Raw genomic sequence first — 14,602 nt, 5'->3', positions numbered from 1 at the left:
CAAGTTCTTATATTTTTGTATATTCGATCATATTATGTGTATTTATGTTGTTATTGGTTAACTTTAGCGGTACTTATCAGAAATTGGGGATCCTAGCCTAGCCCTCTCGCTCCAATCGGTGGGTTAGGCTATTCAGGTTAGGCTTTGGCATTGTCTTAGCTCCCATCTCTCCCGACTATGTCGCTTGAGCGGGGGAGGGAGGGGTAGACTGGTCGAGGGAGTTCCTGTTTGTTGTTCCATCCACCTTACCGCTCGTTTTCGGGTTTGCTAGGGCATCTGAAGCCCCCATCCCCTCCTCCCTCTAATGAGGGAGAGAGGAAAAATAAAAGGGGGATCTTCTTTATGCATTGCCCTTCTGCCCTATGGGTCGGTTGTTGGTTGGACTGCGTTACGGGAATTTCTCTCCCTTCCACCCCTCTTCCTCTCCTCTCTCTCCTCCCTTTTACTGTCTGGGCTGCGCCTTCAGAGGAGGGTGAGAGTTTGGCGTTGCTTTATCTAGTGCTATCCTCCTATCCTCCCTAGTACTTTTGGTGAGTGTCATGAGTCTCCCTGCGTGTAGGAAGTCGATACGTCTGTTTCGATGCCCCGTGGGGAGTTACAGTCAGTGTATGGGGGTGTCCCCCGTCCACTTGAACATAACTCTCGATTCCACCTTTTAAGTACTGCCTCCCTGACTTTGCTAGTGGTGTGTCATCCCCACGCGTGTGGGACGTCGGTCTCTTCGATCGTCACCCCGCGGGGGACTAGTCCGGTTCCCAGTTGAGAGTCAACCACCCTCCTGGCCTCCGTTCTAGTGTCACCCACTCGGCTAGTGTTTCGTTGGTTCGCTCTCCTCTGGGTCGGGCTGAACTTCGATCACCTTCAGGGTTTAAACACTTCCTCGCTGGTTCCGCTCCGCCGTCCCCGGTCCTCCCGTTGCCTTCTTACCTGTTACCACTCCGGTGGTTTTGGTTTTCAGTAGGTTGGCCTTAGTCACACCTAGTTCTCTAGCTGTATAATAACTGGGGGTAATGATTTACCCCGCCCTCCCCGCTGTAACCAAGTGACGGAGGCACGGGATCTCGGAGGGGTCCGCGCCGGAACACTATGACCAGCAGTGTACTGCTATCCTATGTTGTTAACCATTTACTTACTACCGGACTCCGGCAGTAATTATACTTTAAGTTGATTTTACAATTAAGAGTTGCATGATCCTAGGTTAAGGTCCTACTCCGTCGAACTATCTCCAGCGCTCCTTAATTTAGTGTGTGTCATGTTTTGCTCTGGTTTATCGTCCCGCCGGAATGCTCCGGCGGGTCCGGTATAAATTAATTAGCATGCTCCATTACCTGCTATAGTTTAAGGTCCCTATCTCCGCCGATTCTGCTCCGGCGCGCCTTAAATTAGTATGTTCATATACCGTCTACCACTTACAGACAGTACGTTGTCAGGAGCCCGGGTGCACTGCAGTGCTGCACCAGCCCTATGGGCACGTTGCTGCCGTTCCCATTCAGGCTGTGCAGTCCGGATAGACGACCTCATCGTGTGGCACCCGGACGGTTGTGAGGTTTGCTTCGCTCTTTACGAGCTTATCCAGGACGAGTCGGTAAGCCTATAGTTACTGCCTTTAGTTTACCTGGTTGCCTCACTTGTTTCAAGTACGTTATGTTCCTGATATATTGCTTATATATCTCTTCATGAGCGCTCGGTTATTAAGTCCCTGCTCTCTTCCAGGCTGACCAACTTCCCGCAGCGACACCTTGGGTTCCCTTCGGGCCTGGGTGGCTGGTTTTGGAAGGAATGTTCTGTCGGGGAAGCCATATGTTCTGGATGAGAACATCCGTAATCTGCTTTACCCCGGCGCCCGGATCTCAGTGGCTGTTCCATCAGAAGTCGCCGCTCCTCTCATCGAGCAGATCTGGGTAGAAACCCAGCCTCCCCAGGACGAGAATTTGTACGTGGCGGTGTCGGAGGAAGTGGCGGCCATAAACCTTGACCTGGAGCCGATGAATACAGAACAGGACCAGGAGGTAGGTAGGGAGGTAAGTGAGGCAGTGGGGGCGGGCTCCCTTTTTGATTCCCCTTCATCCACCGCTTCTTGATTTCAGGGTTTCCAAAAGTCTTCTTCCTTGGAGGACAGGTCGCAATCGGCTGTCCCCCAAGTTGAAGAAGTCTTGGAAGACGAAGGGCTATAAGTCCGCAACCTCCCGCAAAGCAACCCCTTTCCCTCCGGTGAAGCCACGGGATACTAGTCCGGTGGCTTCCACAAGCAAGGCCACTCCCTCTGCTAAGGGAGCGAGTTCGAGGGCAGCTAAGGCTAGCCCTCCTCGCCAACCTGCCTTTGATCCGGAGGAGTTTGCCGGTATACTTCTGCAGAAGTTTACCTCGGAGGTGGATGCTAAGCTCAACAAGCTTACAGAGAGGTTGCAGAGCCAGGAGAGTATGCTCTCCGGGTTCATGCGCTCCGGTGGGTCGGCGGTACATTACCCCATTCCGGATGCCTCCGCCCTCCCTCCATTTGACAAGGGAAATCCTTGCCGTTTGGCCCTTTATGCTCCCCGGCATGAAGATACCCTAACGATCGAGGGTTTAGGCACACGCAGGCTTCAGGAGTTGGAATTCTTTCCTCCTGACCTGCTGCCCCCCTACCCAGGCTAAGCCAGGTTGATGGAGGAAGCTTGGGTGAGGACGGATAAGGTCCCGAAGGAGACAGTCATCTTCCCAAGGGACCAGGCGCAGTCTACATTGCTGCGCACATTTAATGAGTGGTAGGCGGAGAACACGGTTGACCCCTTCAAGGGCAACTTCACGATGTTCTCGTTGGGTAGAATCCCAACCTGCATGACTAAGGTGGCCAACCCTTGCACGGAAGGTAAGCCGGCCTCAGCTTGATCCCACCTCACTGATCTTCCCGGAGACGACGATTTCTGGAAGGATGCCCCGCTGGAAGCTGGACCCAGATTGTGCATCCACCTTATTCAGTGAGCAGCTTTCCAAACTGCCGGAAGCCCTCCTGAAAGCAGAGTTTGAGACTAGGTGTCGGCTGAGCCGATCACTGAACTCCCTGTGCCTGGCGGAATCCACCTCAGTGATGTACTACGAGGAGCCACTCTTCCAGGTCCTGACGAAGTCTCTGTTAGCAGGATTTCAGGCGGACCTGTTTGACTTCATGGTAGCACGGATGAACTGCCGCAAATACATCTTCGCCGATGCTACCATAAGACATGATCCTAACAAGCTCATGAAAAGCTCCTTCTGGGGGGGCTAGCATCTTCCCCGAAGGAGAGGTCAACAATGTCCTGGCTGAGGCAACCAGGGCTAACCAGAGTCTGCGCTCCCGCTGGGGTATCCCTGCTTTCAAAAGGAAAGCCCCCGAGTCCGCCGGGCCCCAAAACAGACCTGGTAAGAGATACAGGAGGCACAGAAGACAACACCAACAGGCCGTTGTCCAAGCTGTACCTGTCTCGCCAGTTGGCCAGCCTTCTACCTCGAAGGCCCAGCCTCAACAGTTCGTGCTGGTGCAGCCAACTCAGCACTCCCTTGCCGCGCCTACCTTCGTAACGTCTCCTGTGTATAACCCCTCCTATGAGGGCCAGGGGTTGTTTTGAGGCCTTAACAGGAACCCAAGGGGGAGTAGAGCAAGAGCCTCCTTCAGAGGCAAGGCTGCCTTGCGATCCCTCTCCCGGGGGAGAGGAGGCCGAGGTAGAGGAGGCCAACCTGCACCTTCCCAGTGAAACCAGTCAGGTGGGCGGCAGACTTCACCTGTTCAGGGACCAGTGGACCTTCAGTCCGTGGGCCCACAGTATAGTCTCCAAAGGTTTGGGGTGGAGTTGGATCAAGGGCCCTCCCCTCTGATCAGATTTCATCAGCCGTCTTCCAAAGCTCTGCGGACTTTGCGGGGAATTACTCCAAAAGAGGGCCATAAAGAAAGTGAGACACCTGAAATTTCAAGGCAGACTGTTCAGTGTTCCCAAGAAAGACTCCAGTCAACAAAGGGTAATCTTGGATCTCTCGCGTCTCAATCTTTACATACAATGCGACAAATTTCGCATGCTTACAATCGCGCAGGTACGGACTCTACTTCCTCGTGGAGCCGTCACCACCTCTATAGATCTTTCAGACGCATATTATCACGTCCCGATTGCGCGGAACTTCTCTCCCTTCCTAGGTTTCAGACTGGGGAAACAAGCCTACTCCTTCAGGGTCATGCCATTCGGGCTCAACATAGCACCCAGAATTTTCACGAAGCTGGCGGACACGGTAGTGCAGCAGTTACGGTCCCGGGGGATATCGCTGGCCGCATACCTGGACGATTGGATAATTTGGGCATCCAACGCCGGGGAGTGCCGGAGAGCTACGGCCATGGTGATTGAGTTTCTGGAATCCCTAGGCTTTCAGATAAACAGGGCGAAGTCCCGCCTAACTCCAGAGGCTCGATTTCAGTGGCTGGGTATCCAGTGGGATCTGGTCTCGCACAAGTTGTCTATTCCGCCAGCCAAACGGAGAGAGATAGCCAAAGCCACCAGGCAATTCCTCAAAGGCAGGAAAGCCTCTCGCAGAACGCAAGAAAGAATCCTGGGTTCTCTTCAGTTCGCATCCGTAACAGACCTGCTCCTAAAAGCAAAACTGAAAGACATAAACAGAGTGTGGCGGAGACGAGCCAATGTCAAGCTCAGGGACAAGGTGTCTTTAATTCCTCCGGTGTTGAGGAAAAGACTCTGGCCGTGGTCCACAGTCAAGGTTCTTTCAAGTCAGTTCCCCTTCAATTCCCTTCCCCAGCTCTAATAATCCACACAGACGCTTCGTTAAGCGGCTGGGAGGGTACTCACCAAAAGAAAAGGTACAGGGTACATGGTCCAATCTGTTCCGTCAATTCCACATAAACATTTTGGAGGCAATGGCAGTGTTTCTAACTCTGAAAAAACTTTGCCCCACCAACCAGATTTATATCAGGCTGGTGCTGGACAGCGCAGTAGTGGTACATTGCATAAACAGAGGGGTTCCAAATCGAGTCGGATAAACCAAGTGATGATAGCCATTTTCTCCCTGGCGGAGAAGCACGGCTGGCACCTATCAGCTACCCATCTAGCAGGAGTCTGGAATGTCATTGCAGACTCCTGTCCAGGCAACTCCGCTGGAGTCAGAATGGTCCCTGGACGTAGCTTCTTTCAGATGGATATGCCATCAGGTTCGGGCCTTCAGGTGGACTTGTTTGCCATGGAGAGCAATCACAAACTCCCTTGTTATGTTGCTCCCAACCTGGATCCTCGAGCTTACGCTACGGACGCAATGTCAGTGGACTGGAACAAATGGCAGAAAATCTATCTTTTCCCGCCAATAAACCTGCTGATAAAGGTGTTGCACAAGCTCAGGTCATTCAAAGGTCAAGTGGCCCTGGTAGCTCCCAAATGGCCGAAGAGCAATTGGTTCCCTCTTCTTCTGGAGCTCAACCTACGGTGTCATCAAATACCCAAGCCACAGCTGACTCAAGTGGTGCAAACACGGATTGTGTCAGCTTCCTCAAGAATTCTGAATGCCCTGGCTTTATGGACTTTATGAAATTCGTCGCTCAAAGAGGTGCGGATATTGATCCCGTTAATACTCTGTTTCTGGAATCAGATAAAAGAGATTCTACCCTCAGACAGTACGATTCAGCAGTTAAAAAGTTAGCATCTTTTTTCAAGGAATCTGAAGCTCAAGTCATGACCACCAATTTGGCAATATCATTCTTTAGATCACTGTTTGAAAAAGGTCTGGCTTCGGCCACCATTACCACAGCGAAATCAGCTTTGAAAAAGGTGTTTTTGCATGGCTTTAAGATTGATTTAACAGATTCATATTTTTCATCCATTCCCAGAGCATGCGCTCGTTTGAGACCAGCGACCCGTCCACATATGGTTTCCTGGTTTTTTAACGATGTTCTAAAATTAGCCTCAGAAACTAATAACGATCAATGTTCTTATTTGAATCTGTTAAGGAAGACATTGTTCCTAATTAGTCTAGCTTCAGGTGCCAGAATATCAGAACTGTCTGCTCTCTCTAGAGGTGCGAATCATGTGGATTTTCTCCCGTCAGGAGAAGTTCTGCTTTCCCCAGATCAAAGGTTCTTAGCAAAAATGAAGACCCTCAGGATAGGTGGTCCCCCTGGAAGGTTGTTCCTCTTCCTCAAGACCTGTCTTTATGCCCAGTCGCTACCTTCAGGGCCTATTTACGGAGAACTTCTCAGTGTTTGTCTGGTCTTCTTTTTATCAGGGAAAAAGGAGGAACACTTTCTTTAAAGGCTATAAGACAACAAATTCTGTACTTCATTAAGCAAGCTAATCCAGATTCAGTCCCTAAGGTTCATGATATCCGAGCAGTGGCTACCTCCACTAATTATTTTCATACTATGAATTTTGATGAGCTTAAGAAGTACACGGGCTGGAAATCTCCATGTGTTCAAACGCCACTATCTGAAATCATTGGAAGCTCTGAAGTTCCCTGCGGTGGCTGTAGGGAGCATTGTCCCTCCACCTTATAATTAATCTTTAATCCCTATCCTCTCCCCCCCGCCCGCCTGCCTCATTTGCCCGGCCATTTTCTCCTGGACCAGACATGCTTCACAGCCTGGCTCCTCATATTATGATGTACAATTTTGCGGTGTTAGTTTTTAAGTTTGCGGCATGTTATGTTTACTGTAATTTAGTTTTAAGCCGGAGGTACCTTTATAAATTTTTCTGTCGTTTATTTAGTCTTAGTACCTTCCCATTATAGTATTATTTATGTACATAGTTGTTTCTCATGTCCTTTACTGTGATATTAATTGTATCCCTAGTTATAACTCAGTTTATCTGCCTATACCTTAGGTATTTAATCATGTTTTGAGGGATAATTAAAACTATTTTCAGTAATAGTGTTTTTATACATGTTCTTATACATGTTCACCTAACTATTCGCTCCTTTTAAACTTTCACCAAAGCTTAGTATGATTCTCTGTCATAATTTCACCGGCTGACACAGGGACGAGCTCTCGAAAGGGATTTTGACAAAGGAAAATCTATTTCTGAGGGAGGCCCTGTGTCACCCGGTGACCCTCCCAGGGTCTAGATTTCCCTCCCCGAGTAGGCATACCAAGCTTGTGGGGGGTGCTAGCCTGGAATGAGTACAGATGGCGCTGGGGTCGTCGGTTGGCGGGCAGGTGAGTGCGGGCGTTAGATCGGCTCCTCACGTTCCGGGGGTTTTGTCATTGGGATATCTACAGAGTGCAGTCCTGTGGCAGTGACAACAATCACTCACCCTTACCTATACCGACGTCTATTCCATAATAGATGTTCGATCTGGGGGTAGTAACCCCAGCATTTCCTGATAGCTTTTTTCTCTGGTATATTTAGCAATATCTATACCTGGAAATTCGTGCTTGATAGGAATTTCACCGGGTGACACAGGGCCTCCCTCAGAAATAGATTTTTCCTTTGTCAAAATCCCTTTTTTTTTTCCAAAGAAAGGTTGTCAGAGGAGGTTCCAGCGGTTGTCAACTGTGCCAAATCACTACCATCAAAGGGCCCAGGGGTAGGGGTACTTGAACCTCTAAAACTACTAGGCATAAAGACTGATGTATAAAAAAAATAAATGAACCTGAAAACCTTAAAAAGATATCATCAGCCTTTCATGAAGTCTATTCCTCCACCAATGGCACAAGTGAGAACCGACTCCCAAATGTCCGAGTCCCTACCCTACCCCACAGGGGATGGCACAACATGATTAGAGTGGCCCAAGTGTAAGCCAAACCCGCTTGCTAGGACTGAGAGTATTACAAGAATACAGTCGTCCCCACCCTAATCATGTTATGGAAAAACCGGATAGAATGCTGAGAGTCCTATCCCTAGTACAAGACTCCCCTGGAATCCATGGTCCAGCCCTAAAGAATAGTTCCGTCTTTGAAATATCAATCTGATATCTCTCAAGTCAGAACATTATCAGGTAATCGATGGTCCTACCACAGTTCCCACTATTTAGCTGTGGGTATAAACCAATCCCAGCTATGATATCTTTTCCTATTTATCAGGTCCAAGAAATTTTACTAAAGGTGGAAAATTCCACAAAATTAGTCCAAAGAAATATATAATAATATATGAGATTCTTGGACTCAAACCCAGGAACAAATTCCTGGGGCTCAAGAGCCCCCTCACCACGTCAAGGAGGCAAGAGTCTCCCAACCAGACGCAGCGAAGTCTCTTGGCAACACTTAAGAGTCTCCTATCTTTTTAGCACCTGCTCCTGGTGTCAGTTAAGAAAGACCTTTCCTTCAAAACATGACAAGGACTCAGAGGGAGTGAAGGACAAAAAGCACTTGCTTGCTCCCTTAAGATCCCAAGCTAGCCTCCCAACTCCCTGTCGAGGCAATAGCTTTCTTCAACAAGTTCATAAATTCGTACACAAAAGACTGTCTGCAAAGGATAGAGCTTTAAGACCCAAATAGACGTCACACAAGGGATCAATTCGGTTCGACTGTAACTCTTGGAACAGCAGAAAAAAGACAATACCGCCTAAGAGCCGTTGTATGATACTCAAGGAGGGGAGTCTGAAACTGAAGAGAGGACACCCAATGAACAGAGACTAGCGTCAGCCACTTGAAGACAATAGCTTGGTGTTTCATGGAAATTGTGCTCAAAAAAGAACAAAAGTATGTTCTTAGAAGAAAAAAAAAAAGGGGTGCCGAGTTAAAGAGATACTGACATCAGCCACTAGTAGGCTGATGCCAAACACATGAGAGCTGGTGCTGGGAGCTCTATATGAAAACGAACTGTGGTGCTACAGGGCTCTACCAGGCACTAGTGAGCACAATTGGGCGCTATTAGGCACTCGGGTGCTAAGGAACTGACAAAAAAGAATACTCGGACACTGTTGTTTTGCTTGATACCAACACTGGTGTACCACTTATACAGGAGAAGAAAAAGTAGCGAATATCACCTGAAAAGCACCTCTTCAACGGCCAAGATTCACTATAAAAAAAAAATCCTGTGAGCACTCTTGTCTACACTGAAGTATCATGAAGTATCACTAGAATAAAAGAACATATCTATGGATGCCTTTCCAGCGGCTGTCCATTGACACCTGCGGATAGTAGGCTCGACTGAGGGGCAACTACCTGGGGGCAAACCCCTTCGGACTCTCATGCCAGGAACTGGGTTTCGGAGAACTGCTAGGGCCGGGCAGCCACCTCCTTCACTACACATCCAGTAAGACGCCTTTCCAGTGGCTGTCTGTCGATACCTGGGACCGAAAACAGGCTAAACTGAGGGGCGACTACCCAGGGACAAACTCCTTCAGACTCCCATGCCATGAAATGGGTTTAGAACTGATCAGGCCAGACAGCCACCTCCTCCACTACACATCCAGTAAGACGCCTTTCCAGTGGCTGTCTGTAGATACCTGGGAACGGCAACATGCTCAACTGAAGGAGCGACTCCCTGTAGTTGACCCCACCGACCTCCCTTCGGCTTCCAGGCATGACTTCTCCCAGGTGTAAGGGAGTATGTCAGCATCGGCAGGACGAGCAGCCACCTCCCCCAAGCACAACACTTCACTAATACAAGGTTAACATCTGTTAACCCAAACACAAAACTGGCAAAGGCACAGGAAGGAAGCAAGAGTGCCAGGTGCGGGAGCAAATGGAGAATAAAGCAAGGACCCATAGAGGGAGAGAAGATGGATGCAAGGTGAGAGCTGGCACCAGGCTAGCTGGACACCTACCAGTCTTGGCTGTCGAGAACGGTTACCCTCCACAAAATTTAAGCATAATTTCTCTCTACTATGCACTGCCTTACACTTCCAGCTCTCTGAAAAGGGAAAAGAAAGATGATCAAGTAATCCTTACCAACAATAGTCTGAGGATACAGAAAACCATTATACAAATATATGTTGGCCTGGCAGTGAACACAATATCACTTAATACACTACTCAGGAAAGGGAAGTTAACCTTTACCGACAACAGCTGAAGTACCTAGATTATCACTGTACAGACATACCCCAAACATTATTGGAAAACTGAAGACGCATATTTATCACCGTAAAAAGTGGTAGCGAACACAATACGGTAAACCCCCCATATTCACAGGGGGATGTGTACCACACACACACACCCGTTAATAGCTAAAATCAGCGAATACTTAAAACCCCTCTAAAAACACTTAGAACTGCCTATTTTGATAGTTGAAACACAATAAAAACCATCTAAAAATGCTTATACCTAAGTATTTTAATAGTTTTATCACAAAAAGTACATTTAGTCATGAAAATGATGTGAAAATACAGTAATTAGTGAATATTTCTTAGTGAAAAATACCGCAAATGGGCGAATTTTCCACGAATAATGTGTACATACGTTCCACAGAGAAATCCGTGACTAGGTGAGTCCGTGATCTCACGCGAAATCCGTGACTAGGTGAGTCCGCAAATCGTGAGATCGCGAACACGGAGGGTTTACTGTATTACATTAATACACTACTTGGAAAAGAAAAGTTAACCTTTACTGACAAAAGCTGAAGTACCTAGAGTATCATGGTACAGATATATCCCAAACATTATTGGAACCTGAAGATATGTGTTTATCATCGGAAATATTGGTTAAGTAGTGAATGCAAGATTATGTTATATTATTCGGAAAAGGAAATTAACCTTAACCGACCCTGGTTAAAGTACATAGTGTATCATCGTACAGGGGTCTAGGACAACTGGCCGCGGCCAACTGGCCGTGGCAGACTGGCCGCAGCCTAACTGGCCACAGCCCAACTGGCCGTAGGGGAGGACTGGCCACCAGGGTTGCCGAGAAATCTGCATTTATTGGATGTTAAAAAGTAACTTGTGCGTGTGTATGTGTGTGTGTGTGCTGAATTATTGAATCTAAAACTAAAAGTAAAAGAAAATTAAAGAAAATAAAAAAGTTAAATTTTATTAAGGTGAATTATTGGAATAAAAAAACCGCAGAAAATAGCAGTTACATAGCTATATATATATCTTAAGAGAAGTTATGCGCAATTCCTCTAAGATACTCTAAAATATTTCTGTTCTCAAACTGTAGTAATACTGATTTTATACGAGCATCTGCTTCTCGGAATTTCTTCAATTTTATGGGCGGCGTTTGACCAGCAATCAACTGTTCGTAGTACAGATCTCGCCCTCGTTGCACCTTTTTCAAACTATCGATAAACTTCCAGATTGTTGGATGTTGCATCCCTAGTTCATTTTGCAGCCTACGATGAGCAGCTTTGGCATGGTTGTTTGTTCTATCCTCATCATTTATGCATCGTTCGTAAACATTCCAAATGTGTAACGGAAAAAGGGGAGAACGTCTGCCAGTGCCCCTTCTGTTCATTCTTCCTACATAATTGTCTTCCAGCCAATCTAGAAGTTCTAGAAGTTCCTGTGGAAGGTCATCTGCTAATTCCACTATAGCTGCTGTAATATGATTGGGTGGTACAAATGCTAAGGCAATTATCATTTTAGCTCGCAGAGCGAAATTGGCATCACTATTGTATTGTTGAGATAACCCCATAGCTGTTAATTTTTTGTATACATTCTGCACAAAGTGAAAAAAGCAGCCCCTAATATTAGCAGATGGGAAATAATATTGCAGACTTTTGAAATTCCCTATTTCATAATCACAGTATATTATTTCTGGCTGTAGTCTTGGTTGAATTTCTAGAAGCATAGAAAACAATTTATCATAAGTTGTACGTAGTTTATTTGGCAGTAACGCATAGATAAACGGATGCATACCACCGTGCATCTCAGCAAGAATGACATACACTTGACAAAAAAGCGGTGGTGTAATTTTGAACGTCCCATCCACAAAAATTTTCTTTGCTTCTTTAAGTAAATGTGTATTGCTTTCCTTTCCAAATATAATGATTCTGCAGGATTCATCTTGGTTGTCTGCTAGAAGGAATTTCTCTGATCCATAATTTTGAATATTAACAGGAATAACCAATTCTTCTAAAGATGTAGGATTAGCAGGGTGCGCAGAAAAATCCTTACGTTCTCTTCTCACCATTTTTCAAAGCACCATGACTTGGCATGACTCCTGGCATGCTTCATTAACATTTTCTAAACATTCATTAATCACAACAGATGTTTGTTCCATTGTTTCTGAAGCCCGCAATTTTATTTTCGATATTGTTTTCCTTTTTCCACTTCAAGCGGGGTCAGCATTATGCGAATGCTCATCGATATATTTTACAACTTCACCATTCTTTACATGTATTCTCGCCTTGCATTGTCTTCTCCTTTCACATCTCCAAAACTCTGTGATATTATCAGCTCCATGTCGATTGAAAATGTATATATAGCCATCTCGCACAAACTTTTCTTTTCCTCGCTGAGAGTATATCCGATGCCATTGTAGAAGGTTGGATGTAACTGAATATTTTAAACTCTAAACTTAAAATCGAAGATTTCCTAAATAGGTAATCCTAGCATTTTTTCTTTGTTACTCGGTAATTGACATATTTTCTGAGAGAGAGGCATTGTAAAATAGCATTGTTTCCTGAGAGAGAGGGCATTGTAAAATAGCATTGTTTCCTTGTTACTCGTTAATTGACATTTTCTGAGAGAGAGGCATTGTAAGATAGCATTGTTTCCTTGTTACTCGTTAATTGACATTTTCTGAGAGAGAGGCATTGTAAAATAGCATTGTTTCCTTGTTACTCGTTAATTGACATTTTCTGAGAGAGAGGCATTGTAAAATAGCATTGTTTCCTTGTTACTCGTTAATTGACAGAGACAGACAGACAGAAATAATTTTTTTTCTCTCATCTCTTCTTCTTATAGATTTACTGTATTCAAATATTTTCTGAGAGAGAGGCATTGTAAAATAGCATTGTTTCCTTGTTACTCGTTAATTGACAGAGACAGACAGACAGAAATAAATTTTTTTCTCTCATCTCTTCTTCTTATAGATTTACTGTATTCAAATATTTTCTGAGAGAGAGAGAGAGACAGAAATAATTTTTTTTCTCACATCTCTTCTCTTATAGATTTACTTTCTCCTGCGGCCAGTCGTCCCCTGCGGCCAGTTGGGCCCCTACGCCAGTTGGGGCGACGTCGGCCAGTTGGACGACGGCCAGTCGGCAACGGCCAGTTGTCCCATTCCCCGTCGTACAGATGTCTCAAATACCAACAAACATTAACCCTCTAACGCCGAGCCTCTATTTATAAAAGTGTCTGTCGTATGCCCGTGGAGTTCGGGAGTTAGCGCCGAAGCGGAAAAAAAATTTTTTTTCAAAAAATCACAGCACGCTTAGTTTTTAAGATTAAAGAGTTCATTTTTGGTTGCCTGAAGTTTAGTATGCAACCATCAGAAATGAAAAAAAATATCATTATCATATATAAATATTGAAATATATGACAGCATGAAAAAAAATTCATATATAATTGTATACAAATCGCGCTGTGAGCAAAATGGCTAAATGTAACGAGTTATTTTTTTTCTTTGTATTGTACACTAAATTGCAATGATTTTGGTATATAACAAATTGTAAAACGATCAAAGCAACACAGAGAAAATATTATCACAAAATGATGCATGAATTCGTAACGAGCGGACGTAAAAAAAAGTTTTTTTAAAAAATTCACCATAAATTGAAATATTGTGCTAGAGACTTCCCGTTTGTTGAAAAATGAAGGTAATTGATTGATTATTACTAGACTGTAAGTGTTTTAGCTTACAATTGCAGTTTTCAACCATTTCGGTCGAGTTAAAGTTGACCGAAGGTAGAATTTTTTCTATTTATCATGATTTATATGAAAATATTTCAAAACTGATAAACGCTACAACCTTGAGTTATTTTCTGTTGTATTCTACATAAAATTGGTGCAAACATTACGACAAAGTGACGAAAGAATTTCTGAGATGTTCAGCCAAGTTACCGCGCGCAGACATAAGGAAAAAGTTTTTTTTTCAAAAATTCACCATAAATCGAAATATTGTGCTAGAGACTTCCAGTTTGTTGCAAAATTAAGATACATGATTGAATATTACTAGAATGTAAGAGTTTTCTGTTGTATTCTACATGAAATTGCGCACATTTTCATATATAAAACCTTATGTAACGGCTAATATAAAACGGTGCAAACATTACGACGTGACGAAAGAATTTCTGGCGTGGACGTAAGGAAAAAGTTTTTTCAAAAATTCACCATAAATCGAAATAATTGTGCTAGAGACTTCCAATTTGTTGCAAAATGAAGGTAAATGACTGAATATTACTATAATGTAAGAGTTTTAGCTTACAATTGCGTTTTTTTACCATTTCGGTCGAGTCAAAGTTGACCGAAGGTTGAAATTTTGGCACTTATCATGATTTATATGAAAGTATTTCCAAACTGATAAAAGCTACAACCATGGGTTGTTGTTTGTTGTATTTTAAATGAAATTGCACACATTTTCATATATAAAACTTTATGTAATGGCTAATATAAAATGGTGCAAAAATTACGACAAAATGACGAAAGAATTTCTGAAATTTTCGGCCGAGTTACTGCGCGGACGTAAGGAAAAAGTTTTTTTCAAAAATTCACCATAAACCGAAATATTGTGCTAGAGACTTCCAATTTGTTGCAAAATGAAGGTAAATGATTGAATATT

At 44.7% G+C, this 14,602-nt stretch overlaps 1 protein-coding gene across 4 annotated transcripts in view; it reads right to left on the bottom strand.

Annotated features, from left to right (window-relative positions):
• Nucleotides 1–14,602, bottom strand: part of AlkB (alpha-ketoglutarate-dependent dioxygenase AlkB) — a 314,842-nt gene that overhangs the window by 66,262 nt on the left and 233,978 nt on the right. The gene's annotated exons all lie outside the window — the stretch shown is intronic.

This window comes from Macrobrachium rosenbergii, chromosome 54, assembly GCF_040412425.1.
Source record: "Macrobrachium rosenbergii isolate ZJJX-2024 chromosome 54, ASM4041242v1, whole genome shotgun sequence".
Classification (NCBI taxonomy): Eukaryota; Metazoa; Arthropoda; class Malacostraca; order Decapoda; family Palaemonidae; genus Macrobrachium; species Macrobrachium rosenbergii.
Note: the sequence above shows the minus strand (reverse complement) of the source record. Positions and strands in the feature narration are given on the sequence as shown.